The following is a 12,603-nucleotide window of genomic DNA, read 5'->3' on the forward strand; positions in this document are numbered from 1 at the left end:
GCTCTAGCGTCCCCATGATTTTTATTGCATTTGTTTGCACGGTTTAGCCAATCTCCCCAAAAGAACTCTTTTGGGAGCAAATCATGTGTTTTCAGACAGTGAAATCTCATTTATCATGTAATTATGATAATTAATATTTACTGAGTATTTACTATATGCCTTGCTTTGGCTAAGCATTTTATATCCATTATTTCGGTTAATCCTCGTATCAGGCATGCAAGGTAGATATTACCACAGCCATTTTACTGAAGAGAATCCCAGGCTCAATGAAGTGAAGGGAATTACCTACCTAAGCTCCTGACACCTAGTTCATGTTGCTCCAAAGTCTGTGATCCTTACCATTTGGTCTTCATGGCAATCCTTATGTACTAGGCAAGTCAAAATCCCCATTTTGCACTAGAGGAAATTGAGGCTCAGTTACTTGCTCACAGTCATTCTGATGAATCTAAGGCCCCACTCTTGCCCCTGTGGTTTCCCTCCCACACAGAGGGTTACCATAGGGGAGATTTTCAGGGGAAAAAAGCAGGGGAGGCTGCCCCAGAAGAACTGTAAGGAAATTTAGTGCTTGGATTCTGTATTCCAGAGGCCCATACAGTGACCCTCTCATGTATGATCACACATCTTGTGTATGGCTATAGAGTGGAGACTGGATTTCCTTTCTATTCTTACTCTTAACCACATTTCCCCCCACAGTCTTAGACCCTGTGGCCCTGGATCAGTCCTTCTTCCCTAATTATGAGTTCTGCCCATCCCTGCTTCTATGCCTTTGCTTGGTGTTCTCTTTCCTTTTTTTTTTTTTTTATTTTAAAGATGTATTTATTTTTATGTTAGAGAGAGAACACATGAACAGGGGGTGGGGCAGAAGGAGAGAGAGAATCTCAAGCAGACTCTGAGCCCATCACAGGGCCTGACATGGGCACAGCTTGATCCCAACACCCAGAGATCATGACCTGAGCCGAAACCAGAGTCAGATGCTTAACCCACTGAGCCTCCCAGGCATCCCTGCTTGCAGTTCTTTCTAGACTGCCTTCCTCATATCACTTACCTTAATGACATCCATTCTTCAATGCCAAGTTCAGATATCTTCCCAGAAGCCTCGAGCTCTTGCCTGGATGAATTTAATGTGTTTTTCCATGTGGTGCCTCCCTAATGCTCCGTGGGAACTGCTGCTTCTCACACAACTTGGAATTATTGAAGTAAGCCGTCTGATTATGCATCAACATTGACAAATTCGCCTGTGTGTTGAAAAGAGAGAGGCAAAGAGGAAGTGAGAGACTGTATTTTCAGTGCTTCTGCTCATCTGATCATATAGGAAGAGGAGCAGATGAGACCTCAGACCTTCCATGCTTCCAATCAAGTTTTATTCCAATATCTTCTGTAGTAAGTGGAATAAGATTCTAAAATATTTGTTCATTTATTTTAAAGACTTTATTTATTTATTTGAGAGAGACAGAGAGCACACACAGAGGGAGAGGGAGAGAGGGAAGCAGACTCCCTACTGAGTAGGGAGCCCTACACAGGGCTCAATCCTAGGACGCTGGGATCATGACCTGAGCTGAAGGCAGATGCTTAACCAACTGAACCACCCAGGCATCCCGGATTCTAAAATATTTAAAAATGGTAATTTTCCATACAACATGACCTATAAATGCAACGCAAACAGTCATTTGGGTTTCCACCCTAGAATCTGGCCACTGTCTAAAGTGTGACTCTTTATGTTTGTGTTTATGTCATTTCGCTCCTTGAGTTAGCCTGTATTATACTACATTTGACTTATTTTCAGCAGTCCGAGGTCTCCACAGCTAGCCCAACTCCCCAGAACTGCTGGAGCTGCTCACAGGGCCCTTTGCCAACTGCACAGGAATTGCTTTGTCTCAGGAGCAAAAGCCAACCGTTTCCTTTCCTCCGAAGGGTTGTCTCCTGCCACTGACATTTTGTTTTCTAGGGGATGGTCTTTGATTTGCTGCACACTTCTTTTTAAACATGATATTATTGTAACAGCTGAAGTTTTCCCAGGACACTAAAATGGAAATATTTTAGAAACTCATGGTAGGAAGTTAGGAATGTATTAGGAAGTCTATTCCCAAGCCCAGGAAAATCCATTGCTGGAGCTACTATAAAGCACACAGAGAAGACAAGGACACCAGCCCCTCATGGCAAAGAGTTTTAGGTCATAAATTAAGAATGTCCGGAAAGCACATCCAAGAGGACTGGGCTATACTACTACTCTGGTGCTCCACTTTCCAGAAATTTCTGAACAGAGTATGTATGTATGCTGAATCCCTGAAACTGCTCCACGTTCTGAGTCTGGATGACAAGACAAGAGCAGGGTTGCTGACAGAGAGCAAGCTTGCTTGGTGGTAACTGTGGCAATGTTTCAGCTTCAAATACTTGGAAACTGAAGTGATGAGAATCAAGTGGAGATGTCTGGTGGAAACCTAGAATGTGGGATTGACCTTAATTTCTGGAGGGTGAGAATGCTGATCCAGAATGAGAGGAAGCAGGAAGCATCTCCTCTCCTTGGTCCCCATCATCCCACCTTCTCCCTGAGTATGTGTGTATGATTTCTGAGGAGTGCAGACATCTGCCAGAGAGTCAATAATTTCCGTGTGTATGTGTGTGTGTGTGTGTGTGTGTGTGTGTTAGGGAGAGAGAGAGCAGTCCTTTGGCGCTGAGTCAAAAAGGAGGAGCAGCAAGAACCCTGGGAAAGAGGCAGCAGGGGCACCGGGAGGAAAATGGTCAAAGTTCTGATTGGTAAAATGACCAATGCCTGAATCCACAAGAATTCCGGAATGTGGTCTGGGAGACAATGCCACATGTGACTGGAGAAGGTCTACCGTACACAGGTATCAGGCCATTGCCAGGGTCAGGAACCGAGCCTTAAGGCGCTGTACAGTGAAAGGTCTTTTGGGATGCAGCGCCTTAGGGAGAAGTTCCATGCACTAGTAACTTCTGCCTGTAGTTGCACAAGAAGTCCACCAGGGGGTGCTGCTCACCAACATGACCTGTCATTGAACGTTGATGGACAGACAATTCACCAGCTCCAGCGTCTTTCGCTCGCTCGGATTCGGCTGTCAGTGTCGTTACTGCCCTCTGTGGTCTCAGAAGACGTTCCTCCTTAAGCTGTCCAGCTGCTCTGCAAAGCAGGACTGGGGCTGCAAGACCATCCGCTGGGGAAAGACCGGAACAGGCTGTCTTTCCCTCTAAGCGATTCACTTCCTACAAGTGATGACACAAATAGTAAGGAGGCTATTCTATGCAGCAGACTGTCCCTCGTTAGGAGCCCAGGCGTCTTCCGGCGCCGGGGGAGAACTTAAGAGGCAGCTTGGGCCCGCAGGACTGGGTGTGTTGAAGAGAGAGACTGGAGAAGTCCAGTCATCTGATGGACGCCAGAGTCCCAGGAGGGGAGGAAGGCAGATGTGGTACTACAGTAATGAGAAGCAGCCTAAGGATAAGGAAGTTTTCCTTTGCTGCTGATAGTTAACCCCAGTAAACCAAGTGAAATGTCAAAATAGATGTAGAGAGATTGAGTCTTAAAATCTTTGGTTTCCCCGAGGCAAAAGAGCTGTACAGTATTAACAAAGGGAAGAGATACTTCTTTTTATAAAGTACGTTTTCTTAGTTCTGCAAGAAAGTTGACAAGATAGTAATGCCTCTCACATTTAATGAAACTCCTAATTTGACTGCTCTAGAGATTGGTAACCATTTACAAAAATGTAGAATAAAGGTCTCAAAAACTGCTGGGAAGGGGCGCCTGGTGGCTCAGTCAGTTAAGTGTCTCATCTGCCTTCGGCTCAGGTGATGATCCCAGAGTCCTGGTGTCTGGCTCCCTGTTCCACCGCTCTGCTGGGAGCCTGCTTCTCCCTCTCCCTGTGCTCCTCTGCCTGGCTCATTTTCTCACTCTCTCTCTCACAAATAAATAAAGTGTTAAAAGAAGTGTAAGGGCCTATTTAGCCAGAGCAGCTCCATCCGGTTAAACAGTGATTTTGTTGTTTATGCGCTAAAACTTAAACTGACCCTGCCCCCCCCCCCAACTTACTTAAAAACAAGTCCCAGAAACCAGTCCTAGGTAACAAATCCCAAATACAAGGGTGGGTCAGGACTGTGCAGCTTTCTCTGTGTGTTACAATCTCATTGGCCACCTGTGCATGGCCAGGCCCAACCACATGGCCTTTGCCCTTAAAAGCTAGTCTGTAAGGCAGAGAGAGGTCGCCTCTTTGCAAGAGACAGCCCCGGCCGGTCGGTTTGATTCTTGATGCTTGGCGCGAAATAAAGCTTTGCTTGACCTTCGCTTTGTATCAGTCTCGTCCCTTTGACCATGGACCCAAGAAGAAGAAGAAGAAGAAGCTGGGAAAATGAAAGGAGGAAGAAAGAAACAAGTGTTCAAAAGAGAACAAGTTTTAGTTAATATAATGTGTTTTAGTTAACAGAATGGAGTTTTAGTTAACAGAATGTGTCTGGTTACTAAGACAATATAGGGAATGAAAGATATCCAAATGGCTGTCAGGCCAGTCAAAAGAAATCTTTCTGTATAGGACTTTTATTTTACTTTTTAAAAGATTTTTTTATTTATTTGAGAGAGAGAGAGAGAGAGAAAGCAAGCATGGTGGGGAGTGGTAGAAGGAGAGGATGAAAGTCCCAAGCAGACTCTGCACTAAGTGCAGAGCCCATGGCGGGGGTGTTCAATCTCATGATCCTGAGATCACAATCCCATGATCATGAGATTGAACATATATATATATATATATGATTCCCATATGTATAATAGAGTATTAATAACCCCACTTAATACACTGATCACATACCTGATTGAGTGTGTATAGTCTGAGGTAGTGAAATACATTTTTTATTTTTCTTTTGCATAGATGGCAGAAGTTTTTTGCTGTAACTTCCAAAATGTAGACTCTTAAAAGAATCCATTAACTTGGGGGAAGGGTAGTAGGGAGAGGGTGCTTGGGTCATGGACACTGGGGAAGGTATGTGCTATGGTGAGTGCTGTGAAGTGTGTAAGCCTGATGATTCACAGATCTGTACCCCTGGGGCTAATAATACATTATATGTTAATAACAAATTAAAAATTAAAAAAAAAGAATCCATTAACTTCCAGGAAACTTTTGGAAATACATAATCTGCAAACAACTATGAGCAAATAAACAAAATAAGAGATTCCTCATTTTGTGTATGCAAATGATGCCACAAAGCCCTCCAAAGTCATGGCTTATGGAACCATAACCTTACAGGTAGAAAAGACTGCCCCTTCCAGGCAGGCCCAAAACACTAACAAGTTTCAGGGAGCTGGAGAACAGACTTGGAAACTGATGACCAAACAGGATAAGGTGAATTAAATGGTGTTGGGTTTCTGGCCTCAGAGCAAACACCCTGATAAAGTCAGTAGAAAGCACTTTTGGTACCGTGGAAAGAATGGAAACTTATCCCCAAGGCTTTATACAATTTATAGTGAAAAGTTAACTTTCTGCTTCTAATCTTATGACTGTACTTTTGCTTACTGGTCAGCAAGGTCTTTGTGCATTTGCAAATGCCTCTTGTTGGACCTCTGAACTAAAGCATGACACATAGAATAATACTTACATGATTCAGGCTCATAAACTGCATAAAATTGTTACCACCAGATTGAATCACCATACAATATTCATCTGGAAATTCTCCCCAAATATAGGAAGCTGGTTGAAAGGAATACTATTAATGTAGGTATGAATATTTCTGGTAATAATGATTGTGTATGTTTTGTATGTTTATTTGCCTCCATTTTAAAAAAATGTAAAAAGCGATCAACTAGGCAAGAAATTTTTTTTTTTTTTAAGATTTTATTTATTTATTTGACAGACAGATCACAAGTAGGCAGAGAGGCAGGCAGAGAGAGAGGGAGGAAGCAGGCTCCCCGCTGAGCAGAGAGCCCGATGCGGGGCTCGATCCCAGGACGCTGGGATCATGACCTGAGCCGAAGGCAGCGGCTTTAACCCACTGAGCCACCCAGGCGCCCCTAGGCAAGAAATTTAATACGTAAACAGACAACCTTATTTTTTTGACCAAGACAGATTTTTTAAAACAATCTGAGCAAAAAGGAGAGGCTTCAAAAGAAAATTTGTCCCACACTTAATCAAGGACAGAACTTTTTCCTTTGTTTTTTTAAGATTTTATGTATTTACTTGACAGAGAAAGAGACAGTGAGAGAGGGAATACAAGCAGGGGGAATGAGAGAGGGAGAAGCAGGCTTCCCACTGAGCAGGGAGCCCGATGCGAGACTCAATCCCAGAACCCTGGGAACATGACCCCAGCGGAAGGCACCCAGGTGCCCCAGAACTTTTTCCTTTTATAATGATTTAATTCACAACTTCCTTCTGGAAAGAAATTACGATTCCTGGTCAAAATGCTTAGAAAAGTTTCTGCTAAATTTAAGACAAGTACGACTTGTTCTAGAAAATTAGTCACCCACCCACGCACCTGACACTGGTAAAGAGTCTTAGTGACTTTTTAACCAAACTTTCTTCTTCTTTTTTGAAAAAAATTTTTTTTAAAGATTTTATCTAGGGGCACCTGGGTGGCTCAGTGGGTTAAAGCCTCTGCCTCCGGCTCAGGTCATGATCCCAGGGTCCTGGGATCGAGCCCCACATCGGGCTCTCTGCTCAGCGGGGAGCCTGCTTCCTCCTCTCTCTCTGCCTGCCTCTCTGCCTACTTGCGATCTCTATCTGTCAAATAAATAAATAAAATCTTTAAAAAAAAAAAAAAAGATTTTATCTATTTATTTGACAGAGAGAGATCACAAGTAGGCAGAGATGCAGGCAGAGAGAGAGAAGGAAGCAGGCTCCCTGCTGAGCAGAGAGCCCAATGCAGGGCTCAATCCCAGGACCACGGAATCATGACCTGAGCCAAAGGCAGAGGCTTAACCCACTGAGCCACCTAGGCGCCCCTTTTCTTCTTCTTTTAAAAATCTAGTCTAATATGATTATCTAACCATTCACCAAAAATGAACCTCTAAATTAGGACCACCCAAGGCATTTTCCCTTATAGCAAGATTGCAATAAAACCCTAAATGATCCTAACTAAATTGTCAGCAGTGTTTTCTTTAATGCTGGGGTCAGCTGTATGCTCTGGAGTTCCCCTCAAGGAACGATCACTTGCTCCTGAAGGGTGGTAACAACAGAATTCAGACAGATTAATATGTATTGCTTCCTTACCAAGTGGTTAGGCACTCCTCACATTTAGCTATTCGTCTTCCAAGGAAGCTACTCAGAGTGCTGTGTATGGGCATGATTAAACCTCACGTGTCTCCCATAATTAAAATGAGAGGCTGAGAGACTCTGACTGGATTCTACTCTTGGACTTTGATTTAGTCAGGAACTGAAGAAGATAATTGGTTATACTGTAACCAGGACCAAAGGGTCAAAGACACAGAAGTGAGGATTATAAAGAAGGGTCAAGGACACAGAAAGTCTCAAATGCTGTAGCTAAGTTGAAAGTGGTAGCAATACAATGTTCTTTCTTGGAGAAAGTACATACTTCGTTCCATTGCTACACACCAGTCTCTACCCAAACTTCCAATCCTTTGCAAAGTTCCTAAAATGCTTCCAGCAAGATATGGGTCTGTTGAAAAAGGATTTGCTCCCTGAGATCATTGTATTTCAGCATAAAGATGGTTTCCCTTTGGATACCCATCTCTCTTTTCAACCATCCTCTTACAGATGGAGGCATCAAGTCAGGGCTAAACACCAATAATTTTGGACTTAATTGCCCTACCTTTTCCCAAAATGCCCCCACTCTTTCTACTCTGTGTTTCCTTCCTCTGGGCTTAATATAAAAATTGGTCCCTAGAAGAAGTATGTGGTTCCTTTGGTACCATAATTTAACGCCTCCCCAGTTCTTGGACATTTAGATTTTTTTTTTTAACCATCTTAAACAATGTTGCAGTAAACATCTCACCCATCTGTCTCTGCTCCCCTGTGTTATCATTTCCTTACATCACCACCTTTAGATTTCCTTTTGTTTTCTATGACGTTTTCTCTACTGAGGAGAGCATGTGCTGCTACTGGGAACTTGCCAGAATTATTACTCAAACTGAATTATTAAATTGCCTTCTGAGTGTGAGTGATGTTTGTGGAAATGAAGGTAAGAACAGATGGCTAGCTAAGGGCTTGTCCCCCACTACTGGCATCAGCTGATGATGGATGGCCCACCCCAAGGAGCAGAACAGCCTGAGGTGGAAGTCCAGAGCGTCTCCGGAAGCCTCCCAGCAGGCATTGCTTCTTCAGTGCGGGAGGCAGGAGGCTGAGAAGCAGGAAGATGCTTATCTTTAGACCCTGGAGCTCAGGGCCAGACCGTACCTGTCACCTTAATCCTGGGCTGAGATTAAAGTGCCTTGAGCCGAGGGATCAAGACCCTGGACAGCCCAGTGTATATTTCCCTACCTTCATCATCCATTGTTCTTAGGAAAAGAGATCTCCTTCATGTCCAGGTTTTTAACTTTTTTTTTTTTTTAAACAGAAGAACTAACTGGTTGAACCACCCAGGGGTAAGATCTCCTAACCTTAAAGGGCCTAGGTTTTGTCAACACATAATTGGCCTCTTCTGATAATAATTTCTTTTATTTTTTATTATTATTATTATTTTTTATGTATTTATTTGACAGACAGAGATCACAAGTAGGCAGAGAGGTAGGCAGAGAGAGGGGGAAGCAGGCTCCCCGCTGAGCAGAGAGCCCGATGCGGGGCTCGATCCCAGGACCCTGGGATCATGACCTGAGCGGAAGGCAGAGGCTTTAACCCACTGAGCCACCCAAGTGCCCCCTGATAATAATTTCTTTTTTTTTTTTTTTTTTAAGATTTTATTTATTTATTTGTCAGAGAGAGAGAGAGAGAGAGAGAGCGAGCACAGGCAGACAGAGTGACAGAGGGAGAAGCAGGCTCCCTGCGGAGCAAGGAACCCGATGTGGGACTCGATCCCAGGACGCCGGGACCACGACCCGAGCCGAAGGCAGCTGCCCAACCAACTGAGCCACCCAGGCGTCCCCCTGATAATAATTTCTAAAGTAACTTTCCTTTTTACTTCTCTTTGAAGCTTATATATAGTTAGATAAGAAAAAGAGGTCCAAGTGACTAGCTCAAGGGCACATGGCTGATTGTAGCAAGGATGAATAGACTAGAACTTAGTTCTTCTGATGCCAAGGTGTTCCCTTATTCAGCAGTTATTGGGCACAAATAATGCATGTATCAGTTACAGTGCTGGCTAAGTTTTTATAACAGAGAGATCCCAAACACTGTGCCTCGAATCATATCAAAGTTTACTTCTCTCACTTGTAATGCTCCAGAGGTAGACAGCTGGTCCAGGGAAGGTAGGCTGCTCTGCTCCATGAGGTCATTCAGGGACCTGGACTCCTTTTTCTTATTGTCGGGGTCACAAACTTTCTCAGTGAAGAGGTAAATAGTAAAAATTTAGGCTTTGCAGGCCATACAATCATTGTCCCAACTGCTTGATTCTGCTAAGGTAGTGTGAAAGCAGCCAGATGTCATGTAAGAAAATGGCATGGCTGAGTTCCAATAAAACTTTACTTACAATAGTAGGCTGGAGGTCAGATTTGGCTCATGGGTTGTAATGTAATGACTTCTGTCCTTGGATGTCCTTTTCACCATCGTATCTGTGTTACAGACAGAGGAAAGAAGTGGATGGGTTGAAATTTTTCTTATAAAAACAAGACCCGGGGCGCCTGGGTGGCGCAATGGGTTAAAGCCTCTGCCTTCGGCTCAGGTCATGATCCCAGGGTCATGGGATCGAACCCCGCATCGGGCTCTCTGCTCGGTAGGGAGCCTGCTTCCTCCTCTCTCTCTGCCTTGCCTGTCTCTCTGCCTACTTGTGATCTCTGTCTGTCAAATAAATAAATTAAAATCTTTAAAAAAAAAAGCAAACAAAACAAAACAAAAAAAAAACAAAACGAGACCCAAGGGTACCTAAGTGGCTCAGTCAGTTAAGCGTCTGCCTTCAGCTCAGGTCATGATCCCAGGGTCCTGGGATCAAATCCCACACTGGGCTGACTGCTCAGCTGGGGAGTCTGCCTCTCCTCTCCCTTGCTTGTGTGCTCTCTCTCTCTCTCTCTGAAATAAATAAATAAAATCTTAAAAAATAATAAAAATAAAAACAAGATCCATAGATAAAAAATATTGTGACACTGTCACACAACGGAATACTGTGTAAACAAGAATGAATAAATCACAGCTAATAGTCACACGGGTGATACCACAAATTCAATATTGAGCAAAAGAAGTCACGTGCAAAAGACTGACTATTGATTGATTCCATTCATATAAAGTATAAAAGTATAAAAGCCAAACCAATCTATGGTATTAAAAGTCAGGCTAGTGTTTGCCTTTGTGGGGGTTAGTGCCGCGAAGCGGACATAAGAAGACTTCTGAGTTCTAGCGATGTTCTATTTCTCCATCTGGATGGTGTGGGTTTCACACATGGGTGTGTTCATGTGAAAATTCTCTAAGCCATAGCATAATATTCAAGTACTTTTCTGTATGTATGTTATACTTCAGTAAAACATTTACATAAATTACCAAAAAAAAAAAAAGTGATTCAGAAGTCTCACACTATTTCTTCTCTCTTTACCTGGGCTGGGCAAGTTCTTCTTAAAAGGGACACAGTGCCATTTAAGGGCCCCATGGCACTCTCCTCAAAGGCAGACAGGGAGGATCAGGGAGGATTGGGGTCAAGGAGTCACTTTAGGGACCCACACTGGAGTGGCTATCCCGTTCACAGCCATGGTTACCCCATGGGCATGAGATTTGAGCCATCCATGGTACCTCACTTTCTGGCCATAATAACTGACCCAAAACATGGGTACACGATCCAGGCCAAGACAAACAGAGTCCTTTCCCAGGAATTGCCAAACTGAATCACAGGAAAAGGACTCCTTTCCTTGCAGCTGTAAAGATGCGAGCCTGGATTTCCTGCAGCCTGGTCTGTTCCTCGAGATGGCTAGCCTGTGGGAATGAGCCTGATATCCAGCGGGAAGCAGGGAGAGAGCAGGAAAGAGAGCGAGCTAAGGCTCTTTGGGCTCTTGGTTCCAGCTATCCCAAAGGTCAGCTCCACCCTGCTCTTCCCAGTTATACGAGCCAATAAATTCCTTTTAAATTCCTTTCGTATTTAAGAGAATTAGTGTTGAGTTCCTCTCTCGTGAAAATGATCAGCTGCTTTTCTCCTCCAAATGAACTCTGGATCAGACCACTTCTGATCATCTCCACAGCCACAATCCAGACCCAAATTTCTACTGTCTCTTGCCTGGATGGATGCCAAGTCTCCCAGCTTCTCTCTTGCTCTTTTACAATCCATTCTCCACACCAGCAAGCCAAGTGATCTTAAATAAATGTCAGTCAGACCACGTCACTTCCTGCCTGGTGATTTCTCGTTACATCCCAAATCATCCTGTTTTATAACACCCTGCATGATCTGCTTCTGTCCATCCTCCAACTTTTTCTCCTGTCACTTCCCCTCCTCACTTTTTTTTTTTTTTAAGATTTTATTCATTTATTTGTCAGAGACAGAGAGAGTGTGCATACACAAGCAGGGGGAGTGGGGAAGGGAGAAGCAGTCTCCTCACTGAGGAAGGAGCCTGATGTGGAACTTTCATCCCAGGACCATGGGATCCTGACCTGAGCTGAAGGCAGACGCTAACCAACTGAGCCACACAGATGCCCCAGAAGTAATATTTATTGAGTGAATGAGTTTCAAGACAGTGAGGGGCTGGAGTTCCATGCAGGACCTAGTTTCCTTGTGAGGTCTCCTTTCCTCTGCACTATCCTCTGCACTATGCTGTCATCAACACTGTTAATTAGTATTAACTCAAAGAGGAACTTGGACCTCTCACTTGACCTCACTCAACCTGTTGGCTTATTTGTGAAATGGGAACTCTTTGCCGACCCAACTCCAAAGGTTGCCGGAAATGTAAGGAGCCAGGAGGCAGAAAAGCCCAATAACAATCGGAATCGAATGAGTCTGGCCTTACTCTGCTTCCCCACCAAGTCCTCCCCACCCCCACATGATCCTATTCAACCTAGCCTAGCCCTTGAAAGGTCTTATTTTATAGCTCCTTCTAGAGAATTTACACAAGGCCATGACCTTCACTGTGAGAAAGTACAGGCTATAAAAGGCCAGGCTTGGCTCCCTGCACTGTGGTTAAATATTGATATGAACAGGAAATAGAGACCTGGGGTGGGCATATTACATACCCCCAGCCACAACAGAACCCCCGGACCAAGGGTCCTCCCCAGCCCATTCCCTGGACTGGAAAGAGAGAGAGAGAGAGAGTGTGTGTGTGTGTGTGATACACACACACACACACACACATATATATATATATATATTTTTTTTTTTTTTTATTTTTTTAACTCAAGGCCAACATATAAGAAGGAGAGCATGGAGCTCCTGGTTCCTTTAGATCCTGAAGTCAGGTGGAGCCAGTTTGCCACCCGGGGCTGCTCACTCAAAAGGTCATTCACCCTGGAGTGACGGAGGAGGCTCCAGGCTGGGCGTGTGCTAAGGGCAGAGCTCTCAGAGGGGCTCCCGTGGCTACGGGCTCTGCAGCCCTGCCCC

This window comes from Martes martes (genome assembly GCF_963455335.1).
Source record: "Martes martes genome assembly, chromosome: 7".
In the NCBI taxonomy this organism is placed as follows: domain Eukaryota; kingdom Metazoa; phylum Chordata; class Mammalia; order Carnivora; family Mustelidae; genus Martes; species Martes martes.